Source organism: Solanum verrucosum, unplaced genomic scaffold (genome assembly GCF_900185275.1).
Source record: "Solanum verrucosum unplaced genomic scaffold, falcon-dt-bn FXZP01000214.1, whole genome shotgun sequence".
NCBI lineage: Eukaryota > Viridiplantae > Streptophyta > Magnoliopsida > Solanales > Solanaceae > Solanum > Solanum verrucosum.
In genome coordinates this window covers 1,381,815-1,408,440 of record NW_026020059.1, presented here as the reverse complement: position 1 = coordinate 1,408,440, position 26,626 = coordinate 1,381,815, and the positions used below count along the sequence as shown (strand labels likewise).

General features: G+C 36.5%; 2 protein-coding genes across 2 annotated transcripts in view; both read right to left on the bottom strand.

Annotated features, from left to right (window-relative positions):
• The window catches only part of LOC125823318 (protein SMAX1-LIKE 4-like), a 534,427-nt gene that overhangs the window by 482,883 nt on the left and 24,918 nt on the right, over nt 1-26,626 (bottom strand). The window lies entirely within an intron of this gene.
• Nucleotides 18,122-26,626, bottom strand: part of LOC125823317 (probable LRR receptor-like serine/threonine-protein kinase At3g47570) — a 91,758-nt gene continuing 83,253 nt past the window's right edge. The window contains exon 3 of the mRNA XM_049502709.1: nt 18,122-18,149. The gene's annotated coding sequence lies outside the window, so the exon portion shown is untranslated. The remainder of the gene's footprint in view (nt 18,150-26,626) is intronic.

The following is a 26,626-nucleotide window of genomic DNA, read 5'->3' as shown; positions in this document are numbered from 1 at the left end:
GAAAAGAGTAGAGTGAGCAAGAATCGTCAAGTTCGTCAAGAATCGCTTGTGAATTTTGTCAAGGGGTGATCCCTATGAGGTATGTGAGGCTTTCATAACATTTGGTTCGTTCACCCTCGTGCCAAACATGTTTATTTCAGTGTGAATTCGTCCTAAAAGGGTTGAAAGATTGATATTCTTGATATGTATTCTTGAATTTGATATCGTTCTTGAATTGGGCTGAGATTGAGAAATTTCTGAGATCATTACGTCGAATTATAGAGTTGTTTTGATTTAAGTTCTTATGTAATTTGCTGGGTATTTGAATCTAAAGAGAAGTTAGGAAAGAGAACCGAGTTTAAGCGAAATGGAGCTGGAAAACGAAGAAGGAAAATTGTACGGAGAATCTTGTTACCAGGTCCGCATCTAGGACCTGTTCCTCAGATTAGGAAAAATCCTTCTTGCGTCGCGTAGCAGTCACAGACCGTTCTAACTCAAAAATTATTTTTTTGAGGAAAAATTTAAATACATCTCCGCGTCGCGGACTTCCTTCCAGACAGTGATTTATTGATCTTCTCATATGTTTTACCATCTAAAAACACTCCTAAACATCATGAGATCATTCCTATCACAAATCATAATCCTTGAATTTATAATTCAATTCAAGGAAAGTTAAGATTCAAGTTAAGAGAAATTCATAAAGATTTCCCAAAGTCTTTTACAAACGTTTTTACTTTGTTTAAAGACTTAATCTTTGAGTTGAGTAAAGAGTAAGAGAAACTTTCATTTCTTCAAAGATTATACGGGAACTAAGTATTCCCAAGAGTTAAAAATATTTTCTCATTTGAGCAAGAAAGGGAACATCGATTCCAAAGGAGATTTTAAGCTAAGTTTTGAATAATTCTCTCAAACAAAAGAAAGAAGTTTTGTTTTAAAAACATATGAGCTAAGTATATTTTGGGAGTAGTATTGAGCACCGATATGGGGATGCGAGTTCATAATAACTCAAGTCTCCATAAACCGTGTAGCCATCACGAGTAGTAAAGGATCATACTTTTTAAATGACTCCTTAAGTGCTTTTTAGCAGACGCTAGCGGATCCACTTAGTTAAGGCATTCTATATGACGAGAAAGTATCGGACAGTTCTGGTAGCGTGGATAAGATACTGTATAACCACTTAGGCTCATAGTGGTGGCTGTCGGTTAGAGAAACTCCCGCAGTATTATATTACTTTACAGGTAAACAGAGTTGTTATTGCATTTCTTTAACAAATTGAGTTGCTTCTACTGTTATCAATGCTTTGTATAACTGCACCATTATTGTTGTTTACTTTGCATTTGAGTTAAGTTATTCATGAGTTGAGTAAAGCCAAGGTAAGTGTTTCTTTCATACTACCTTCAAGCTTATGTTATGTTTAGTTTTCCCCTTGCATACTCATACATTCAATGTACTGATGTCGTTTGGCTTGTATCGTTGTTATGATGAAGACACAAGTAACCAGGATTTGCATCTATCGTGTTGTTGATCCAGTTGAGCCTTCAGAGTCAGTTGGTGAGCCTCATTGCTTTCCAGAGGTCCCATTTTTATCATTTGTTTTTATTATTTCATTTATTATGATGATTCAGGGTCTTGTCCCGACATCCCTCCTTGTTTAAGAGTCTTCATAGACATTCAGTAGTTCAGTTGTATTTACATTATTATTTCATATGTTAAGACTTGAGTTTCCATTTTGGCCAAGATGAATGTTTAACCTTTAAACGTTCTAAGTTATTTTATTAAACAGTTGAGTAGAAGTGCATTTGATCATTGTAAAAATGCTTAGAGTCTTCCTCTGAGTAAGTAAGCCAAGCCAAAGGTTTTCTTTAGGCCAGCAATAGTTCTCGAGTGCCAGTCCTTCCCAGGGTGTAGGCTCGAGGCGTGACAAACTTGGTATTAGAGCCCAGTGTTCAAGAGTCCTAGGGAATCTATTAAGTCGTGTATGTAGAGTCCTAGTTATCGTTGTGAAATGCGTCACATCTATAATTAGGAGGCTGTAACATTTAGGAAATTCCTTCACTTCTTTCGTACTTATTTCTTGCGTTAGAGTTTTATCTCTAAAGAGTTTCTTTCTAACTCATACTTACAGGTAACCGGTTGTAAGTTGGACTATTTTGAGAGTTCTTTCATGGGGCATTTCTTTCCCCGTAAGCTAAGAGAAACAAAGAGATGGTTGCTGACATGAGAAGCAAGATGAGTTTATTCGTTGTTAGGTTGTCTCGTCTGTCAGATAAGGAAAGTAAGGCAGCCATTCTAATAGGTGGCATGGCATAGCAAGGCTGATGATCCTTGTGCAATAAGTTGAGGACGATAAGCTGAGATATAGAGAAGGGTTTAAGAATAAGAGGGCTAAGGCATTAGTGTATGAATCCAGCCAGCAAAAGAGTAATGTGAACCGAAATTCTTTCCACCATAAGCAGAAAGGACCTTCTTCAACATCTGCTGGTGCACCTGCACCAAGGAACAAATATGAGTACAATAGTCAGAATTTTGAGAATTCTAGAGCTAGACCTACACAACCATAAGGTAATATGGCACAAGGGGGTACTAAGATTCCTACATGTGAAAGATGTGGTAGGAACCACTCACAAATTTGTCATGGTGGCTCCACTAGATGTTTCAAGTTTGGCCAGAATGGTCATTTTAGGCGAGAGTGTCCACAGAACAAGAACCGTAATGGTAATGTGTTAAATAGAGCCCAATCTTCATCAGTTGCTCCACCAAACAGGGCTATACCTAGAGGAGCTACTTTCGGTACTGGCGGAGGAGCAAACCGCCTTTATGCGATCACTAGTCGTCAAGATCAAGAAAATTCCTCAGATATTGTCACTAGTATGATCAAAGTCTATACTTTTGATGTTTATGTATTGCTAGACCCAGGAGAAAGTTTATCTTTAGAGACACCTTATGTTGCAAATAATTTTGATGTTCATTATAAGAAACTTTGTCAACCCTTTTGTGTTTCTACACCTGTTGGGGAGTCTATTCTAGTTGAGCAAGTATATAGTGATTATGTCATTTCCATCAATCACAAGAACACCATGGCAGATTTAGTTGAGTTAGACATGGTAGATTTCGACGTCATTCTTGGTATGGACTAGCTTCATGCATGTTATGCCTCCATTGATTGTAGAACTTGAGTTGTTAAGTTTCAAATTCCTAATGAGCCAGTTATAGAGTGGAAGAGTACTTCAACAATGCCTAATGGTCGTTCTATTTCGTACCTAAAGGCAAGAAAGTTAGTTTCCAAAGGTTGTGTCTATCACTTGGTCCGAATTAATGACTCTAGTGTTGAGATACCTCATATTCAATCAGTTTCAGTAGTAAAAGAGTTTGCAGAAGTTTTTCCTGATGATCTTCCCGGAGTCCCTCTTAAGAGAGAAATAAACTTCGTTATAGACATTCTTCCAGATACTCGTCCTATATCTATTCCACCATATAAAATGGCACCAACAAAGTTGAAAGAACTAAAATAGCAGTTGAAAGATCTCCTTGATAAGGGCTTTATTCGACCAAGTGTCTCACCTTGGGGCACTCCAGTCTTATTTGTGAGAATGAAAGATAGTTCCCTTAGGATATGTATAGAGTACTGTTAGTTGAACAAGGTTGCCATCAAGAATAAGTATCCTCTTCCAAGGATTGAAGATCTTTTCAACCAGCTTCAGGGTGCTACCTGTTTATCTAAAATAAACCTTACATCAGACTACCATCAGTTGAGGGTAAGGGAATGTGATTTTCCAAAGACAACATTCAGGACTCGTTATGGTCATTATGAGCTCTTTGTTATGTCCTATGGTTTAACCAATTCACCTGCAGCATACATGGATCTTATGAATAGAGTATTCAAATCTTGTTTAGATATGTTTGTTATAGATTTCAATGATGACATACTAATCTATTCGAGAAATGAGTAAGATCATGCTAGTCATCTCAGAATAGTTCTCAAACTGTAAAAGATAAAGAGTTGTATGCCAAGTTCTCTAAGTATGAGTTTTGGCTTGAGTTTGTGGCATTCTTAGGCCACATTGTGTGTTGAGAGGGAATTAAATTTGGTACTAAGAAAATAGAGGCAGTGCAGAATTGTCCTAGACCCACATCTCCAACTAACATTAGGAGTTTCTTGGGTTTGATTGGCTATTATAGAAGGTTCGTAGAGGTGTTCTCATATATTTCATCCCCTTTGACCAAGTTAAATCAGAAGACAGTGAAGTTTCAATGGTCTGAAGTTTGTGACAAAAGCTTTCAGGAATTGAAAAAAAGGTTAACTACTGCCCCTGTGTTGACCTTACCAGAAGGTACTCAAGGTTTTGTGGTATATTATGACAAGTCTAGAGTTTGTTTGGGTTGTGTGTTGATGCAGAATGACAAGGTTATATCTTATGCCTCCAGAGAGTTGAAAGTTCATGAGAAGAATTACCCAACCCATGATCTAGAATTGGTTGCTGTAGTGTTTGCTTTGAAAACATGGCATCATTATTTTTATGATGTTCATGTTGATGTATTCAATGATTACAAAAGTCTTCAAGATGTGTTTAGTCAGAAAGAGCTTAATCTAACACAAATGAGGTGGTTAGAATTACTCAAGAATTATGATATGATTATTCTTTATCACTCAGGTAAGGCTAATGTTGTTGTTTATGCCTTGATCAAGTTGTCTATGGGTAGTACCACCCATTTTGAGGAATATAAGAGAGAGTTAATGAAAGATGAGCACAAACGTGCATGCTTGGGAGTCTGACTAATGGATTCCCTAGAAGGAGGAGTAGAGGTCATGAATGGGGATGAATCATCATTGGTGTCATAAGTAAAAGAGAAGCAAGACCAATACCATATTTTTCTTGAATTGAAGGCAATTTTTCATAAGCAAAAGTTATTAGCTTTTGAACAAGGGGGAGATGGCATATTGAGGCATCAATTTAGATTGTGTGTACCAAGGGTGGAGGAACTCCAAGAGAGGAGCATGGAGGAACCTCATAGCTCAAGATATTTCATTCATCTGGGTTCCACAAAGATGTATCCTAATTTGATAGAAGTTTATTGGTGGAGTAGTATGAAGAAGGGCATTGCAGAGTTATTTGCTAAGTGTCCGAATTGCCGACAAGTTAAAGTAGAGAATCAAAGGCCCGATGGTTTGGCTCAAAATATAGAACTTCCGAAATGGAAGTGGGAGAAGATAAACATAGGCTTCATCACAGATTTTCCGAGGTCTCGCGAGCAGCTATGATTCTACTTGGGTGATTGTGGATATAATGACAAAGTCAACCCACTTTTTGCCGGCAAAGACTACCCATTCAGTAGAAGAGTATGCTAAATTGTATATTAAAGAGGTGGTAAGACCTCATAGGGTTCCGGTCTCCATTATTTCAGACGAAGGTGGGCAATTTACTGCACAGTTTTGGAAGTCATTTCAGAAAGGCTTGGGTTAAAAGCTGAACTTAAGTACTGTTTTTCATCCTCACACGGATGGTCAAGTAGAGCGCACTATTTAGACCTTGGAGGATATGTTGAGTGCTTGTGTGATTGATTTCAAAGGTAATTGGGATGATCACCTACCTCTTATTAACTTTGCTTACAACAATAGTTACAACTCTAGCATCCAAATGGCTCCTTATGAAGCTATTTATAGGAGAAGCTGCAAATCTCCTATTGGATTGTTTGAAGTTGGTAAAGCAGGGTTGATAGGACCAGATTTAGTCCATTAAGCTATGGAAAAGTAAAAGTGATTCAAGAGAGGTTGAAAATGGCACAAAGTCGTCAAAAATCCTATATTGATGTTAAGAGAAGGGAGTTAGGGTTTGAAGTAGATGATTGGGTAACTTTAAAGTTTCACCCATGAAGGGTGTTATGAGGTTTGGTAAGAAGGGGATGCTTAGTCCCCGATATATTGGTCCTTACAGAATATCCTATAGAATTGGCAATGTAGCTTATGAGTTACAGGAACCACAACAGTTAGTAGCAGTTCATCCTATATTTCACGTCTCCATGTTGAAAAAGTGCATGGGAGGTCCTTCACTTATCATACCAATAGAAGATATTGGAATCAATGATGGCTTATCTTATGAGGAGATTCCTGTTCAAATTCTAGATCGCCAATTTCACAAGTTGAGAATAAAGGAGGTAGCATCAGCCAAAGTTCTTTGGAGGAATCAGTTTGTTGAGGAAGCTACTTGGGAAACTGAAGAGGATATGAAGAAGAGGTATCAACATCTCTTTTAAACCGGAGAAATTCAAGATCAAGGTACTAATTCTCTGTTTAGTACTTCTTAATTTATAAGTTGGCATGTCGTATTTGCATCGCTTGTTGGGTGTTTGAGCTGAATGTTAGATGTTACAACATTGGCCTAGTAAGAGTAATCTCATTCGAGGACGAATATTTCCAAGGGGGAGATAATGTAACATCTCGCTAATTGAAAGAACTAGAAATAGTTAGAATTGGCAATAGTCATTTTACGAAAGAATAAAAAATCTGGAAATTTGTTAAGTTATGTTAAGTTTGGGTTTTTGGTCAACTTCCAATGACCATAACTCCTAGCTCAGGATGAGTTAGGTCTTCTTCCAAGACCTTCTGAACGATCTTGGAATTATCTTTCCAACTCCCCCATATTTGCACGATTTCGAGTTCGTATGATTGATATATCCCCATTTGAAGTTGGGCTATTCAAATAAGGAAACTCTAAATCAGATTTTTGAAGGGTATTTTGGTCTTTACGATACCTAATTAAATTAATTCATTTTTGGTAATTACCTAGGGGTCTAAACTGAACTTGGTCAGTTAACGCTTTTGAAAATTAAGTTAGGGTTTTGAGAGAAGAGAAAAGAAGAGGAGAAAAGAGTCGAGCGAGCAAGAATCGTCAAGCTCGTCAAAAATCACTTGTGAATTTTGTCAAGAGGTGATCCCTACAATGTATGTGAGGCTTTCATAACGTTGGTTTTGTTCACCCACGTGCCAAACATGTTTATTTCAGCGTGAATTCGTCCTAAAAGGGTTGAAAGTTTGATATTCTTGATATCGTTCTTGAATTGAGCTGAGATTGAGAAATTTCTAAGATCATTACGTCGAATTATAAAGTTGTTTTGAGTTAGGTTGTTATGTAAATTATTTGGGTATCTGAATCTAAAGAGAAGTTGGGAAAGAGAACCGAGTTTTGGAGGATTGGAGCTGGAAAACGAAGAAGGAAAATTGTCCGGAAAATCTTGTTAACAGGCCCGCGTCGCGGACCTGTTCCTCAGATTGGGAAAATCTTGCTTGCGTCGCGGAGGAGTCACGGACCATTCTGCCTCAAGAATTATTTTCGCGACGATTATTGTAAATACATCTCTGCGTCGCGGACTTCCTTCCAGATAGTGATTTATAGATCTTCTCATATGTTTAACCATCTAAAAACACTCCTAGACATCATGAGATCGTTCCTATCACAAATCATAATCCTAAAATTCATAATTCAATTCAAGGAAAGTTAAGAGTCAAGTTAAGAGAAATTCATAAAGATTTCCCTAAGTCTTTTACAAACGTTTTAGCTTTGTGTAAAGACTTAAGCTTTGAGTTGATTAAAGAGTAAGAGAAAAGTTCACTTCTTCAAAGATTAAATGGGAACTATGTATTCCCAAGAGTTAAAAATGTTTTCACATTTGAGCAAGAATGGGAACATCGATTCCAAGGGAACTTTTAAGCTAAGTTTTGAGTAATTATCTCAAACAAAAGAAAGAAGTTTTTTTTAAAAAACATATGAGCTAAGTATATTTTGGGAGTAGTATTGAGCACCGATATGGAGATGCGAGTTCATAATAACTCAAGTCTCCATAAACCATGTAGCCATCTTGGGTAGTAAAGTATCATACTTTTTAGATGACTTCTTAAGTGCTTTTTAGCAGAGGCTAGTGGATCCACTTAGTTAAGGCATTCTATATGACGACAAAGTATAGGACAGTTCTGGCAGCGTAGGCAAGATATTATATAACCACTTAGGCTCATAGTGGTGGTTGTCGATTAGAGAAACTCCCGCAGTATTATATTACTTTACAGGTAACCAGAGTTGTTATTGCATTTCTTTAACAAATTGAGTTGCTACTATTGTTTTCAATGCTTTGTATAACTGCACCATTATGGTTGTTTACTTTGCATTTGAGTTAAGTTATTAATGAGTTGAGTAAAGCCAAGGTAAGTGTTTCTTTCAGACTCCCTTCAAGCTTATGTTATGTTTATTTTTCCCCTTGCATACTCATACATTCAATGTACTGATGCCGTTTATTTTGTATCGTTGTTATGTTGAAGACACAAGTAACCAGGATCAACATCCATCGTGTTGTTGATCCAGTTGAGCATTCAGAGTCAGTTGGTAAGCCTCCTTGCTTTTCAGAGGGCTCATTTTTATCATTTCCTTTTAGTATTTCATTTGTTATGATGATTCAGGGTCTTGTCCCGACATCCCTCCTTGTTTAAGAGGCTTCATAATCATTCAGTAGTTTAGTTATCTTTACATTATTATTTTATATATTAAGAGTTGAGTTTCTATTTTGGCCAAGATGAATGTTTAACATTTAAACGTTCGAAGTTATTTTATTAAACAGTTGAGTAGAAGTGCATTTGACCATTGCAAAAATGCTTAGAGTCTTCCGCTAAGTAAGTAAGCCAGTCCAGAGTTGCTTGGGGCCAGCAATGGTTCTCGAGTTTCAGTCCCGCCCAGGATGTAGGCTCGGGGCGTGACAAACTTGGTATCAGAGCCTTGTGGTCAAGAGTCCTAAGGAGTCTATGAAGCCTTGTATGTAGAGTCCTAGTTATCGGTGTGAAGCGCGCCACATCTATAATTAAGAGGCTGCTTCATTTAGGAAATTCTTTCACTTCTTTCATACTCATTTCGTGCGTTAGAGTTTTATCTCTAGAAAGTTTCATTCTAACTCGTGCTTGTGCATAACCAATTGTGATTTGGACTATTTTGAGAGTGCTTTCATGGGTCATTTCTTTCCCCGTGAGCTAATAGAAGCAAAGAGATAGTTCCGACATAAGGAGCAGGATGAGTTTATTCATTGTTAGGTTGCCTCGTCTGTCAGATAAGGAAAGTAAGGCATCCATACAAATAGGTGACATGGGCATAGCAAGGCTGATGATCCATGTGCAACAGGTTGAGGAGTATAAGCTGAGGTATAGAGAAAGGTGAAGAATAACAGGGCTAGGGCATCAGGGAATGAATCCGGACAGCAAAAAAGTAATGCGAACCGGTCTTCCTTCCAACATAAGCAAAAAGGACCTTCTCCATCATCTGCTGGTGTACCTGCACCAAAAAACAAATGTTAGTACAATAGTCAGAATTCCCAGAATATAAGAGCTAGACCTGCACAGTCACAAGGAAGTATGGCACAAGGGGGTACTAAGATTCTTGCATGTGCTAGGTATGGTAGAAACCACTCACAGATGTATCCCGATGGCTCCACCGGATGTTTCAAGTGTGGCCAAAATGGTCATTTTAGGCGAGAGTGTCCAAAGAACAAGCAAGGTAATGGCAATGGGGGCAATAGAGCCCAATCTTCATCAATTGCTCCACCAGACAGGTCTGCACCTAAAGGAGCTACTTCCGGTACTGGCGGAGGAGCAAAGTGCATTTATGCAATCACTAGACGTGAAGAGCAAGAAAATTCTCCAAATGTTGTCACTGGTATGATCAAAGTCTTTACTCTTGATGTTTATGCTTTGCTAGACCCAGGAGAAAGTTTATCGTTTCTAACTCCTTATGTTGCAAAAAATTTTGATGTTCTTCCTGAGAAACTTTGTAAACCCTTTTGTGTTTCTACATCTGTTGGGGAACCTATTCTAGATGAGCGGGTATATCGTGATTTTGTCATTTCATCAATCACAAGAACACCATGGCTGATTTAGTTAAATTAGACATGGTAGATTTCGACGTCATTCTTGGTATGGACTGGCTTCATGCCTATTATGCCTCCATTGATTGTAGAACTCAAGTTGTTAGGTTTCAAATTCCTAATGAGCCAGTTATAGACTGGAAGAGTAGTTCAGCAGTGCCTAAGGGTCGTTTTACTTCATACCTAAAGGCAAGAAAGTTAGTTTCCAAAGGTTCTGTCTATTACTTGGTCCGAGTTAATGACTCTAGTGTTGAGATTCATCCTATTTAGTCAGTTTCAGTAGTAAAAGAGTTTCCATAAGTCTTTCCTGATGATCTTCCCGGAGTCCCTCCTGAGAGAGAAATAGACTTCGCTATAGACATTCTTCCAAATACTCATCCTATATCTATTCCACCATATAGAACGGCACCAACACAGTTGAAAGAGCTAAAAGGGCAGTTGAAAGATCTCCTTGATAAGGGGTTTATTTGACCAAGAATCTCACCTTGGGGGCTCTCCGATCTTATTTGTAAGAAAGAAAGATGGTTCCCTTATGATATGTATAGATTACCATGAGTTGAACAAGGTTACCATCAAGAATAAGTATCCTCTTTCAAGGATTGATGATCTTTTCAATCAGCTTCAGGGTGCTACCTGTTTCTCTAAGATAGACCTTAAATCAGGCTACCATCAGTAGAGGGTAAGGGTATGTGATATTCCAAAGGCATCATTTAGGACGCGTTATGGTCAATATGAGTTCTTAGTTTTGTCCTTTGGTTTGACCAATGCACATGTAGCATTCAAGGAGCTTATAAATAGAGTATTCAAACTTTGTTTAGATATGTTTTTTATCGTATTTATTAATGACAGACTAATCTATTTGAGGAATGAGGAAGATCATACTAGTCATCTCAGAATAGTTCTCCCAACTCTAAAGGACAGAGAGTTGTATGCCAAGGTCTCTAAGTGTGAGTTTTTTCTTGAGTTTGTGGCAATCTTACGCCACATTGTGTCTTGAGAGGGAATTAAAGTTGATACTAAAAAAATAGAGGCAGTGCAGAATTTCTCGACCCACATCTCCAACTGACATTAGTAGTTTATTGGGTTTGGCTGGCTATTATAAAAGCTTCGTAGAGGGGTTCTCATCTATTTCATCCCCTTTGACCTAGTTAACTCAGAAGGCAGTGAAGTTTCAATGGTATGAAGCTTGTGAGAAAAGCTTTTAGGAATTGAAAAAGAGGTTAACTACTGCCCTGACCTTACCAGAAGGTACTGAAGGTTTTGTGGTATATTGTGATGCGTCCAGAGTTAGTTTGGGTTGTGTATTGATGTAAAATGGCAAGGTTATAGCTTATGCCTCCAGACAGTTGAAACTTCATGAGAAGAATTACCCAACCCATGATCTAGAGTTGGCTGATGTAGTGTTTGCTTTGAAAATATGGCGTCATTATTTGTATGGTGTTCATGTTGATGAATTCAATTATCACAAGAGTCTTCAGTATGTGTTTAGTCATAAAGAGCTTAATCTCATACAACAGAGGTGGTTAGAATTACTCAAGTATTATGACATTAGTATTCTTTATCACCCCAAGTAAGGCTAATATTGATGTTGATGCCTTGAGCAGTTTGTCTATGGGTAGTACCACCCATTTTGAGAAAGATAGAGAGAATTAGTGAAAGATGTGCACAAACTTGCACACCTGTGAGTCCGACTAATAGATTCCACTGAAGGAGGAGTAGTGGTGATGAATGGGGCTGAATCATCATTAGTATCATGAGTAAAAGAGAAGCAAGACCAAGACCCTATTTTTCTTGAATTGAAGGCAAATGTTCATAAGAAAAAAGTATTAGCTTTTGAGCAAGGGGTAGATGGTGTATTGAGGTGTCAGGGTAGATTGTGTGTACCAAGGGTGGATGAACTCCAAGAGATGATCATGGAGGAAGCTCATAGCTCCAGATATTCCATTCACTCGGGTTCCACAAAGATGTATCGCAATTTGAGAGAAGTTTATTGGTCAAGTAGTATGAAGAAAGGAATTGTAGAGTTTGTTGCTAAGTGTCCGAATTGACAACAAGTTAAAGTAGAGCATCAAAGGCATATTGGTTTGGCTCAAAATATAGAACTTTTGCAATGGAAGTGGGAGATGATAAACATGGAGTTCATCACTGGTTTGTCGAGGTCTCACAGGCAACATGATTCTATTTGGGTAATTGTCAATCGAATGACAAAGTAAGCCCACTTTTTGCTGGTAAAGACTACCCATTCAACAAAATATTATGCTAATTTGTATATTCAAGAGGTGGTAAGACTTCATGGGGTTTCGGACTCCATTATTTCAGACAAAGGTGCACAATTTACTGCACAGTTTTGGAAGTCATTTTAGAAAGGCTTGGGTTCAACGGTCAACTTAAGTACTACTTTTCATCCTCACACGGATGGTCAAGCATAGTACATTATTCAGAACTTGGAGGATATTTTGAGGGCTTGTGTCATAGATTTCAAAGGTAATTGGGATGATCACCTACCTCTTATTGACTTTGCTTACAACAATAGTTACCACTCTAACATTTAGATGGCTCCTTATGAAGCTCTTTATGGGAGAAGGTGCAGATCTCCTATTGGATGGTTTTAAGTTGGCAAAGCAAGGTTGATAGGACCAGATTTAGTCCATTAAGTTATAGAAAGAGTGAAAGTGATTCAAGAGAGGTTGAAAATGGCGCACAGTTGTCACAAATCCTACACTGATGTTAGTAGAAGGGGGTTAGAGTTTGAAGTAGATGATTAGGTATACTTGAAGTTTCACCCAAGAAGGGTGTTATGAGGTTTGGTAAGAAAGGGAAGCTTAGTCTCCGGTATATTGTTCCTTACAGAATATCAAAGAGGATTGGCAATGTCGTTTATGAGTTAGAGCTGCCACAAGAGTTAGTAGCGGTTCATCCGGTATTTCACGTCTCCATGTTGAAAAAGTGAATGGGAGATCCTTCACTTATCATACTAACTGAAGATATTGGAATCAAGGATAGCTTATCTTATGAGGAAATTCATGTTCCAATTCTAGATCGCCAATTTCGCAAGTTGAGAATAAAGGAGGTAGCATCAGCCAAAGTTCTTTGGAGGAATCAGTTTGTTGAGGAAGCTACTTGGGAAGATGAAGAAGATATGTAGAAGAGGTATCCATATCACTCTAAAACCGGAGAAATTCCAGATCAAAATACTAATTCTCTTCTTCGTACTCTTTAATTTATAAGTTGGCATGTCGTATTTGCATTGCTTGTTGGATGTTGGAGATGAATGTTAGATATTACAACATTGGCCTAGCAAGAGTAATCTCATTCGAGGACGGATGTTCCCAAGGGTGAGATATTGTAACATCTCGCTAATTGAAAGAACTAGAAATAGTTAGGATTGGAAATAGTCATTTTAGGAAAGAATAAAAAATCTGAAAATTTGTTAAGTTATGTTAAGTTTGGGTTTTTGGTCAACTTCCAACGACCATAACTACTAGATCAGGATAAGTAAGGTCATATTCCAGATACCTTAGGAATGATCTTGGAATTATTATTCTAACGCCGTTGAGTTTGTGCGATTCTGAGTTTGTATGAGTGAGATATTCCCATTTGAAGTTTGGCTATTCAAATAAGGAAAGTCTGAATCGGATTTTGGAAGGTTATTTTAGTCTTTACCATACCCAATTAAATTAATTCTTTTTGGTAATTACTTAGGCATCTAAACTAAACTTGGTTAGTTTACGATTTTGAAAATTAAGTTAGGGTTTTGAGATAAAAGAAAACAAGAGGAGAATAGAGGAAAAGGAGCAAGAATTGTCAAGTTCTTCAAGAATCGCTTGTGGAATTCGTCAAGGGGTGATCCCTATGAGGTATGTGAGGGTTTCATAACATTGGGTTTGTTCACGCACGTGCCAAATATGTTTATTTCAGTGTGAATTCATGCTAAAAGGTTTGAAAGTTTAATATTCTTGATATGCATTCTTGAATTTGATATCATTCTTGAATTGGGCTGAGATTGAGATGATTTTGAGATCATTACGTCGAATTATAGAGTTGTTTTGAGTTAGGTTCTTATGTACATTTGTTGGGTATCTGAATCTAAAAAGAATTTGGGAAAAACAACCGAGTTTAGGCAAATTGGAGCTGGAAAATGAAGAAGGGAAATTGTCGGGCAAATCTGGGTACCAGACGCGGACCTGTTCCTCAGAATGCGAAAAATCCTCCTCGCGTCATGGAGCTGTCATGGACCGTTCTGCCTTCGTGACCAAAAATTTAAATACATATCCGCGTCGCAGACTTGCTTCCAGACAGTTATTTATTGATCTTTTCTCATGTTTAACTATCTAAAAACACTTCTAAACATCATGAGATTGTTCCTATCACAAATCACAATCCTTGAATCCATAATTCAATTTAAGGAAAGTTAAGAGTCAAGTTGAGAGACATTCATTAATTTTTCCATAAGTCTTTTACAAACGTTTTAACTTTGTTATAAGACTTAAGCTTTGAGTTGAGTAAAGAGTATGAGCAAAGTTCATTTCTTCAAAGATTATACGGGAACTAAGTATTCCAAAGAGTTAAAAAATGTTTTCACATTTGAGCAAAAAAGGGAACAACGATTCCAACGGATCTTTTAAGATAAGTTTTGAGTAATTATCTCAAACCAAAGAAAGAAATTATGTTTTAAAAATATATGAGCTAGGTATATTTTCGGAGTAGTATTAACCACCGATATGGGGATGCGAATTCATAGTAACTCAAGTCTATATAAACCATGTATCCATCATAGGTAGTAAATGATCATACTTTTTAGATGACTCCTTAAGTGCTTTTTAGCAGAGACTAGTGGATCCACTTAGTTAAGGCGTTCTATATGATGGCAAGTATAGGACAGTTCTAGCAGTGTGGGCAGGACGTTGTATCACCACTTAGGCTCATAGTGGTGGTTGTCGGTTAGAGAAACTCCCACGGTATTATATTACTTTACAAGTAAACTGAGTTGTTATTTCATTTCTTTAACAAATTGAGTTGGTACTACTGTTTTCAATGCTTTGTTTAACTGCACCATTATTGTTGTTTACTTTGCATTTGAGTTAAGTTATTCATGAGTTGAGTAAAGCCAAGGTAAGTGTTTCTTTCAGACTCCCTTCAAGCTTATGTTATGTTTATTTTCTCCTCACATACTCGTACATTCAATGTACTGATGCCATTTGGCTTGCATCGTTGTTATGATATAGACACAGGTAACCAGGATCAACATCCAGCGCCTCGATGATCCAGTTGAGCATTCAGAGTCAGTTGGTGAGCCTCATTGTTTTTCGGAGGGATCCTTTTTATCATTTGCTTTTAGTATTTCATTTGTTAGGATGATTGGGGGTCTTGTCCCGACATCCCTCATTCTTTTAGAGGTTTCATAGACAGTCAATAGTTCAATTGTCTTTACATTATTATTTCATATGTTAAGACTTGAGTTGCCATTTTGGCCAAGTTGAATGTTTGACCTTCAAAAGTTTTAAGTTATTTTTTTAAACAGTTGAGTAGAAGTGCATTTGATCATTATAAAAATGCTTGGAGTCTTCCGCTGAGTAAGTAAGCCAGGCCAAGGGTTCACTTAGGGCCAGCAATGGTTTTCGAGTGCCAGTCCTGCCCAGGGTGTAGGCTCGAGGCGTGACAAGAGTTTTCCTGAGCAGTTTTAGTACCATCTCTTTTAAGAGAAAGATCTTTTGAGTAATAATATCAAACCACAGAAAAAGTTATGTTTTTAAACATATCAGCTAGTTACATTTTGGGAGTAATATTAAGCACCGATATGGGATGAGTTCAGATAACTCAAGTCTCCATAAACAATGTAGCCAACGTCGATAGAAAGAGTCATACTTTTTAGATGATTCATTAATGCATTTTAGCATAGACTAGTAGATCCACTTAGTAGTATGTTTTATACCGTGGCAAAGTATAGGAAAGTTTTGGCAGTATGGGCTAGACGTTGTATCATCACATAGCTCATAGTGATGGTTGTCAGTTAGAGACTTATTATTGTGTTTTTCAATACACTGAGTTATTATCCACATGTTTTAAAGTTTTTCTTTGTATTGCATTTTTATCACTATCTGAAATGAGTCGAATTGAGTTGAGGCGAGGTAAGTGTTTCTTTCAGATCCCATTTCAAGCTTATGTCTTGTTTACATTTCCCCTCACATGCTCGTACATTCCATGTACTAACGCCATTTGGCCTGCATTTTTTATGATGTAGATACAGGTAACCAGGATCAGCATCCAGCGCTTTGTTGATCCAATTGAGCTTTTCAGTTATATCTCAGTATTTATATCTTTGCTCAGATTGCATCATTGCTCAGTTATGTATTGTTCAAATTATATATATATATATATATATATATATATATATATATATATATATATCTTTTATTCAGCTTAGTATCTATATCTTGCATGCTCAGTACATTCCAAGTACTGACACATACTTTCCGCTACATCGTTTCATGATGTAGGTTCAGGGACTCAGCATCCAGATCACGCTTAGATCAATTTTCGGTCGGACTTCAACAGCTTCAGTGGTGAGTCATACGAGGACAATAGACATGCTTTCCATTTTAGTCTTTACTTCCATTTTTCACTTTTGTTAGAGTTAGTTGGGGGCATGTCCCAACAACTCAACTCAGTTAGAGGCTTTTCAGACATAGTAGTAAATTCAGATCGAGTTGTTACGTTTTGGGTCAGTCAACATTAAACTCTTAGTTTATTTCACATATATTCAAATTATTTGGGTTTTCCCTCATCAGATATCCACTGTTTTAGCTTCCGCATAGTATATGTTTTACTTAATAACTTTTATAGTATTCTTGATATATGACAAGAATAAGATCAATTTTCATCATTCTTGCTGGGATTTTTAATATAGTTCAAACAAATCACAAAAATTGTAAAAAGAATTTGCATAATTACATGAATCACCATGACTAATAGTAAAAGATTATTTTTCATAAAATAGGAGGAAGAAAACTTTGAGGAATGAGACACACTTCATAAGAAGCTTAATTAATGTATTTGAATTCGACTCCCTTATAGCGCAAGAAAACCTACAAATAATAATGGAAGAAATAGAAATTTTGTTTACAAAAGAACCAAATAAAGTTATTGTAGCAACACACATCTTTTACATTCTCTATAGTTGAACTAGATAAAGTTATTATACGTAATTAATATATTTAATTACGAAGGTAATGTTTTGAGTAACATTTGGTCCAAACTTTTGTTAGTCACAATTAATTTAATGATTTAACACTTAAAGACATACCTAACTATTCTAGTTTTTCATATCTGAATTATTGAGAGTGTCAGTTTCCTACCTGACTATCTCTCAATCGTTAGTGAACTACACCTTGACTAATTTTTGATGATGTGTTTATACTCTCTCTTTTATTTAAAAATTCTAACACGTACCACTCCACGTGGAAAAATAATTTCATCATGATCAATCTAAATAAATTAGTATTAGGTTAAAAGTTAAAACTATCACGTAGAATTAATTTGTTTGAACTTTGACATCCACCATCTTCTTCTTCACCTTCTTAGCCATGATCTCGTCTCTGTCGTGACATCTCCTTCTTGAAGCACGAGAGTCTAGGATTTAAGGAAGCTAATTAAAACTAATTAAAAAAATTAATTGTCAAGAAATTAAATAGAGATGTTATATGTCAAATGGATGAAGAATTTATGGACAAACAGGCCTAGAAGATTCTCCCCCTATTTTTGCACAATTGTATACTCAAATTCCCCTTTTTATATGTCATATGTATTAAAATGGGTTTTAAATCTAAAGTTGTTTACATGTCATATCAAATAAAGATGATTACCATTTCATATCCATCATTAAATTTTCAATTCTTCTTTGTCACAATTTAAATACAACTGATTTCACAAATTTTGCTTATGGTTAAAGATAGGGTCTTACTCATATATCACATTTTTTACTTATTAGAAATACAAGACAGCCAATAAAAAATGTCAGGAAATCTCCCGCTCTTCAAGGGTGCCCTCAATGTCGAGGAACATGTACTAGGGTGTATGTGCGACTTGTTTAGATCATGAGTTGGCACAAAAACCAAAAAAATACTTTTATAGTATCAATAATTAGAATCGGTGTATGAGATAGGATGGAAAAAGGAACTCCATCCATTACTAAAAAAAAAACGCAACGATATTCCTTAATTTCTTGGTCATAATTCACATTTTGTGAGGCTATCTATAGTACTAATTGTAAATAGTATCTATTTCAATGTTGTATTTCTATGTATATTAACCTTCATCAATAAACTTCTGAAGATGATGATTTGATAAGCTTATTACCATCTGATCTATCTAAACTATTATTTATCCTCTTAGACTCTACAAATAAGTTCTTGATTGTGTTAATCTCTTTCAAAGCTATGCTTATTGGCATTCGAATGGTTGGCGATTACCTACAACATTAAAGTCCTATTTTCATTATTGAGATCAAGCATTCTTCTATAATAGTGCTATCGTTTAGCTTGTATATATACTCATCATCTTAAAGTATTGTCTTTTCCTCTAAATCAATTGCATTGTCCTCACATATGTTGTCTTCTGCATATGCTAAAAGCAATGATGCGTCAGCAATCTTCGGTCGATTGAGTCTGTGTGTACTCTCATTGTTGATTTTTGAGTTCGCTAAAATTATTGAAGTTTGAGGTACCACCACTTCTTTAATAGCTAATTTGTTTTATCTTGGGAGGAATTAATCTACAACCTCGGCACTTTAGAGGATTAAATTTCTTAAGGATACACAGTGGGTTCTGTGGACTCAAATTATTTATTTTCTATCTATTTCATCTTTTCTGTTTCTATTTTCTTCTAACCTAAATACAGGAGATAACAAGCTTAAGAAATTTAATATTTATTTCTGTATTTGAGGTTTCTGGAGATGAAAACGTTTCTGGTTTTCTAATCTGTTTGAATTTTAAAATTCATTCGATTAATAATTTGAAGAACATAAAAACTTCATCATTAAATCAGAAAAAAGTTGTATAAAGATTTATTCATTACTACTTGTAATTCATATACTACGTTGTTTGCCATTTGTGATATAAAAAGGACTAATTCAAGTCAAGTAAATGTTGGAACAGTGATTGTTGTAACAACACTGGTTGCACACAATCAAACAACTACTGCCCTTGCACCGGCTGAGAATCCTGCAAAGTTTTTTGGATTTGACTTCAACATATGGCAGTAGAAGATGTTCTTCTATCTGACTATGTTGAGTCTGTAAAATTTCATTAGTGAGAACGTTCCTATTCTATCGCATGAAACTCCGGATGAAGAACTATTCTTGGTAACAGAAGCATGGAAGCATTCAATTTTTTTTGTGTAAAAACTATATTATAACTGGCCTACAAGATGATCTGTACAATATGTACAGTAGTGTGAACACCTCAAAAGAACTCTGGGATGCTTTGGAAAGAAATACAAAATAGAGAATGATGGAATGAAAAAGTTGATTGTGGCAAAGTTTCTAGACTATAAGATTATAGACAGTAAGACTGTTGTCACCCAAGTTCAAGAGCTGCAAGCTCATAATCCATGACCTCCTTGCCGAAGGTATAATTTTATATAAAATGTATATTGAACATATTAAGTTTGTTCTTAATACTAAGATAATCTTTAATGTAGGATTGATTGTAAATGATGCTCTTCAAGTGGCAGACATTATTGAGAAGTTACCTTCGCTGTGGAAAGACTTCAAAAACTACTTGAAACATAAACGCAAGGAGATGACGGTTGAAGATCTCATGGTAAGGCTGAGAATCAAAGAGAATAACAAGGCCGCAGAAAAGAGGTCGCATGGTAATTTAGCAATATCTGGACTAAATATTGTTTAAGAAGATCCCAAAAAATCAAGGAAAAGAAAGAAAGCATCTGCACCAAAGAGTAATCCTCTTAAAAAGAAGTTCACTAGAAAATGCTTCAATTGTGGCAAACGTGGTCCTAGGGCTACTGAATGTTGGGGTCCTAAGAAGGACAAGAAGAAGGGTCAAGCAAATTAGGCTAAATCCAAAGAAGAGATAGACTATCTCTGTGCAATGATTTCACAATGCAACTTGGTTGTAAATCCAAGAAAATGGTGGATAGATTCATGTGCCTCATGTCATGTATGTGACAACAAAGAATTATTTGCATCATATACTCCAGCCCCAGAAGATGATAGGTTGTTTATGGCGAACTCCGCTATTGTAAAGGTGGAAGGAACTAGCAAGATCTACTTAAAGATGACCTAGGGCAAGGTGGTCACTTTGAACATGGTCTTGTATGTTCCGGAATTGCTAAAGAACTTAGTTTCTACACCATTTCTGACCAAGAACGGATTCAAATGTGTATTTGTTTCTGTAAAAGTTGTAGAGTGTATGAATGAGATGTATGTTGGAAAAGGTTACCTCACTAGGGCCTTTTCAAACTCAATGTAATTACAGTTGACATGAATAGAGATTCTATTTCTTCTTACTTTCTTAAGTCAAAATGTTTATGGCATGAACATTTGGGACATATCAATAACAAAACCTTGCGAAAACTAATTAACTTAAATGTTTTGCCTAACTTTGAGTGCAATAAATCAAAATGTCAAGTCTGCATTTAATCTAAGTATCTACGCGTCCTTATAAATCGGTTGAAAGGAATTCATACCCCTTAGAACTGATTCACACTGACATTTGTGACATGAAGTCAATACCATCACGTGGTGGGAAAAATTATTTCATAACTTTTATTGACGATTGCACTAAATAATGTTATGTCTATCTGTTAAATGGTAAGGATGCAACAATAGATGCATTTAGGCAATATAAAACTGAAGTTGAAAAATCAGTTGGGTAAAAAGATAAAATGATCAGAAGTGATAGAGGTGGAGAATATGAATCTCCATTTGCATAAATATGTTTGCAAAATGGAATAATCCATCAAACTACTGCTCCTCACTCTCCTCAATCTAATGGAAATTTGGAAAGGAAAAACTAAATGTTAAAGGAAATGATGAATGCCTTACTTATAAGTTTAGGTTTACCACAAAACTTATGGGGGAAAGCTATCCTTAGCAAATTGAATACTCAATAGAGTGCCTCATAGCAAGAGACATGTTATTCCATATGAGAAATGGAAATGTAACATTCGACAATTTAAAATGAATATGAAGAAGCTTGAAATTGAAAGTAGTCATTTTTGGAAAAAAATTCAGAATCTGGAAATTCGGCCAAGTGTGGAAATCAGTGAGTTTTTGGCCAACTTTGAGCAGTCATAACTCCTAGCTCAAGATGATCCAGGAGTAGTTCTAGTTATGTTTGGAAATCCCTTGGAACGATCTTTCCAACGCCACCGAGTTTGCTTGATTCCGAGTTCGTATGAGCGAGTTATACCCTTTGAAAATTGGGCAGTTGGCAGGTAGTCCGTCCGGAAATTTAAGGACATTTTGGTCTTTTCACAAATCATTTCTTTTGAGGTTATATTGTTGTGTTGGGCTGATTGTGGATCATTTTTGTTCCATTTTAAAAGAGTAAGAGTTAGGGTTCTTGAGTGAAGAAGAGAAGAAGAGAGAAAGAAGAGAAGAAGAAGAAGAAGTGGGAGCTAGGGTTGTGGATGCAAGACGTTTTCTTCATCAAATTTCTTGGGGAATCTTAGTAAAGGTATGGGAGTTCTTTATTTAGGGCAAGCTATCACCCTAGAGCCAATTTCAAATGGTTTTCAACTTTTCCAAAGTTTGTGAAAAAGCCTAATTTCTACTCAAACTCATGGGTTCTTGCATGAAACGATTTCAAATGATAAGTTATGATATTATTGATGTTTATTTGATGCTTTAAGATGAAAAACTCCATGAATCCTTGTATTCTACAAAACCCCAAAATGTGTTTATGAAGTGGGTCTATTTCTATAAATTCAAAGTTGATGGAATTATGTGTAAAGTGAATTGTATTGATATCTCTTGTATTGTTTAATGTTTATTCATGATTAATTGTTGATAATGGGTGAATTAAGGGTGGTAAGCCTTATGAGTGAAGTATTGGTGATTGCTTGGATTTTTGGTGATTTTGGCTATGGCTTTGAATTATGGTAAGAAAGCTTGAACTCTCTTTATTGAATTAATTGTTGTTGGTAGGTTGAATCCACCTTTGGTGGAAGTGTTATATCTTGTTCTTGTGTGGTATTATTGTGAATTGTAGCCATGAAGGCATTGGGGAAGCTGTTGCATAATGTTGGAATATTGTATTATTGTGAATTGAGGCCATGAAGGGCATTATATGAGTGTTATTGTATTGTTATATTATTATATATGAATTAGGCTATATGTAAACTCCTATATGAAGCTATATGTAAAGTTTTATGTGAAGCTATATGTGAAGGTATGATGTGAATGAGTTTTATATGAAGCTATATGTGAAGGTATGATGTGAATGAGTTTTATGTGATCTTGTGATGATCCTATGTAAAGTGGATAGCATTGTGAGTTAAAGTATGATTTCTCATGATGTATATATGAAATGATGTTGGATTATGAAGTATCCTTAAATGAAAATGTTGTGACTTGGTTGGTAGACTAAAGTGTCCCTCCTTGTTACTTAAAGTCTTGAATGCACGAATGTGTGAAATGGGCAGAACTAAGAAATGGTGCCCTTTCTATAAATGCTAAAGGAGGAATTCTAGGCCAAGACTTGAATCGGCAAAACTAAGAAATAGTGCCCTTTCATAAGTCTAGTTTTCCTAAGTAAATGTAAAACCATGAAATCGGTAGTAATGGTGGTAGCCCTTCTCATGTGTGAAATGATGAACCTTGGACCGGCAGGCTTAAGGCACCCTTAATGAAAAATCGGTAGGCCTAAGGCACCCTTCCAGGGGGATTTAATGAGCTATCCTTATGAACCTTGATTGGCCATGACTAAGAAATGGGGCCTTTCTTGGGAAGAGGTACTATGAGTTGGTTGAACTAGAAAATGAACCTTCTCTAAGTACATATGTGATTGAATACTCTATGGGAAACAAGGCTAGCACCAAGTGGATGTAGTTAGGAAGGTGGCCTAGTTGAGTATGAGATTAGGCACAATGAACTTCCTTGGACATCCCCTAAACCATGTGCCTACATGGGTTGCTTACTAGTTCTACCTTTGGCAAGTAGAACAACCTCCACGGAGTAGGATAGACTCTGGATTCCATACCTAGCTAGTATGGTCTATGTCGGTTATGCCTATTCCCATCATGTGGGATGCGCACTCTAGTTATTGGATAGGTTCTACAACGTGTAGGTAGTAGTATGGGATGTTATCTACACATGGCACGAGTAGGCTTTGAAGATACTAAAGTGAGTTCCCTAAGTCTAACGACTATTATGTGAAAGTCCCCTTATGTGCTTGAATGTCTCCAAAAATGGTTTCTTAAAGAATGTTGGTCTATTGAGGTTATGTTGTAAAGGAAATGTCCTTATCTAAGGTAATCTTGAGGAACACTTAAGTGTGCTTGAAGAGGTTGTATGGGCGGTCACTTCTTGTCTTACTCAAATGTGTCTTAAGGTTATATTAGGTAGAGGTCCTATGGTAATGAAATGGCATGTGTTCCTTTAAAGTTAAGCATGGGTTGTATATGAATATATGTTGAGTATGTATACGGTTGGCTATGGTTTTATATGTGAACATTGACTTAGTATGTTATATTGTAATGGTAAATTTCCTTTTTTATGGTAACCCTTAGGAACACTTAGGTGTATATGAAGAGATTGTATGGGCGGTCACTTCATGTTTCACTTAAGTGTGGCTTTGGGTAACTTGAGATAGAGGTCAAGAAATGATGAAAAGGCTTACTTGTCAATTATGTTCATGTGTTGTACATTGGTACTAGTTGTGCATGATGGCTTGTGATATGAAGCATGATAAGTGGTAAGTTCACATTTGGTGGTCTTAGGATGATGCTTTAGTGTGGATGGTGGTATGGGACGCTATCCATACATTGCACAAAGTGTTGTCCAACGGTTACTTAAGGTGGATGGTTTAAGGTGAAGGAATGGGTTATGTGTGGAGTATGTGCTAAAGTGGTTAATGACTTGTATGTTGGTTATGGTTGGATATTGTGACTCTTATACTTGTATTTTTTTCATGAAGTTTTACCAAATGGCATAAAAGCATGTTTCTCCAATAAACGTCCCTTTTAGCATGTTTTTGCATGGCTTCCATACTTAGTACTTAATTGTGCTAACCCCTTTCTTTCCCTTTTTGACTAAAGTGTAGGGATTTGGAGATGGTGACATGTCATAGCTATTTGATAGGTTTCTAAGTGTTGAAGATGAAGACTTGGTGAGTCCTCATATATTCGAGGACAATACCCCATATGTTCTTTTATGTCTTTTTAGTATTGTTTAAATTGTGTATGGGATTGGTCCCGAATTTTGTACTCTAAAGTATTAGATGGTTTTGAGACATCATGTATAAAGTCTAGAAAGTCTTCCGCTTGCTATTATTTATTATTTTAATGAAATGTTTTCTTGGTAAAGAAAGTTTTTAATTCCTTATGGTTTTAGTGTCTATGCGATGAATGAATGCTAAGAGGCTTGTATTAGACCTCTTCGAGGTCAAGTACGCCGGTTACGACTAGGGGGTGATCCCGGGTCGTGACAGGAAAGGTAGAAAACCCAACTTGAAATATTTCAAAGTGTGGGGGTGTCTAGCCAAAGTCCAAGTTCATATACCTAAGAGGGTCAAAATAGGACCTAAGCCTATGGATTATGTATTCATTGGATGTTCCACCAATAGTTAGGCATGGTGATTTTTTGGTTCATAAGTTCGAACATCAGGGTATTCATGATAATTCAGTAATGGAATTAGATAATGTTGAATTCTTTGAACATATATGTTCGTATAAAACTAGACTTCTGTTATTTAGTGGAGGGTCTAAATGTCCTCGAGGAGAACCGAAAGATAATGTACCTAATGAAAAGAGTCCAAGGTGTAGTAAATGCTACTTCATTTAGAATTGATTTTGTAACATTCATTCTTGAAAGTAAGCCTCAAACATTCAAGGAAGATATGGTGTCTACACACTCAACCTTTTGGAAGGAGGATGTCAATACTGAGATTGAGTCAATCTTAAGCAATCATACGTGGGAGTTGGTTGATCTTCCTCTAGGAAACAAACCTTTGGGTTTGAAATGGATTTTCAAAAGGAAGATTAAAAATTATGGGACTATTGACAAATACAAAGTAAAAGTTGTTGTCAGAGGCTTTAGATAGAAAGAAGGTCTTGATTATTTTGACACATATTCACCAGTGATTAGGATTATATCAATTCTGATGTTAATTGCCCTAGTTGTAGTATATAATCTTGAAATCCATCAAATGTATGTGAAAACTGTCTTCTTAAATATAGAGATGGAGCAAGAGTTTTACATAGAACATCCTGAGGGTTTCGTAATTCCTTGTAGAGAAAAGAAAGTATGCAAACTTGTTAAGTCACTCTATCGACTAAAACAAGCACCTAAAAATCGGCATGCAAAGTTTGATCAAACCATGTTGGCAAATGGATTTAAGATCAATGAATGTGATAAATGTGTTTACATTAAAGACGTTCCAAATCAAGAGGACATTGTATGCCTATATGTGGATGACATGTTGATAATGATCAAGGACATTGCTAATGTAAATGCTACTAAGTGTATGCTCTCTAGTAAGTTTGATATGAAAAATATAGGAGTTGCCGATTTGATATTGTGAATTAAGATTCAGAAAACTCCTCACAGTCTAGCATTGTCTCAATCTCATTATATTTGAAAGGTACTTGAAATGTTCAAGTACTTGAATTTCATAAGGGCAACGACACCAATTGATAGGAACCTTGATCTTGCTAAGAATAAAGGTGAAAGTCGGACTCAATTGGATTATGCCAGAGTATTGGGAAGCTTAATGTACATCATGAGCTAAAAGTTTATAGTTTTTTATGGTTTAGGGTTTAGGGCTTTGGGCTATTTAGGTTTAACGGTTTTTAAGAGTTTGTCTAGGGTGTTTTTAGGATTTTTAAGGGTTTTTTATAGTTTAAAGTTTAGGGTTTTATAAGTTTTGGTTTATTTAGGGGCACTACAGAGGTGTGATGAGGCAAACTTGGCGCTAAAATGGGAAAAAAGCCATTTCATGGTCAAAGAGGGCATAGTTCTAGGACATAAGGTATCCGAGAAAGGACTTTTATGTAACACCTCAGAATATAGCTAAGCCTGAACAATAGAAATTTGATGAACCACGGAGGGGATTCACGGGCCGTTAAAGGAACCACGACCCCTCACCCTCATCGTGTTTACACCGATCTAAAAGTGGTGGACCACGGAGCCCTCCACGGGTCATGGTCCCACTGATGAGTCGTGGGTTGGCCCGTCGACTTGACCAAGTAGACCCCAACCCCAAGTGAAGAACCACGATGGCCTTCACGGCCTATGATCCTTCACACTGTGTAAGTGGATTGTGGGTAGACGTACCTGCACTAGTACATTGGACAAGAACCATGACCCACTTGACGGGTCGTGGTCCCATCAATAGTCGGTTAGTGGTCTTGTGGATGGCCTTCATTAGCTTTTAAGTCAGGGTCGGTTTGGTCCTTACCCATATGCACTGGGCATTTAAACTACATCGTTTAATACCTAAAATATGTTGGTTTACTCAGTCTTAACCTAATAGTCTAGTCAGAATCCACCCAAAACCTTTATTCTCCAAAAATC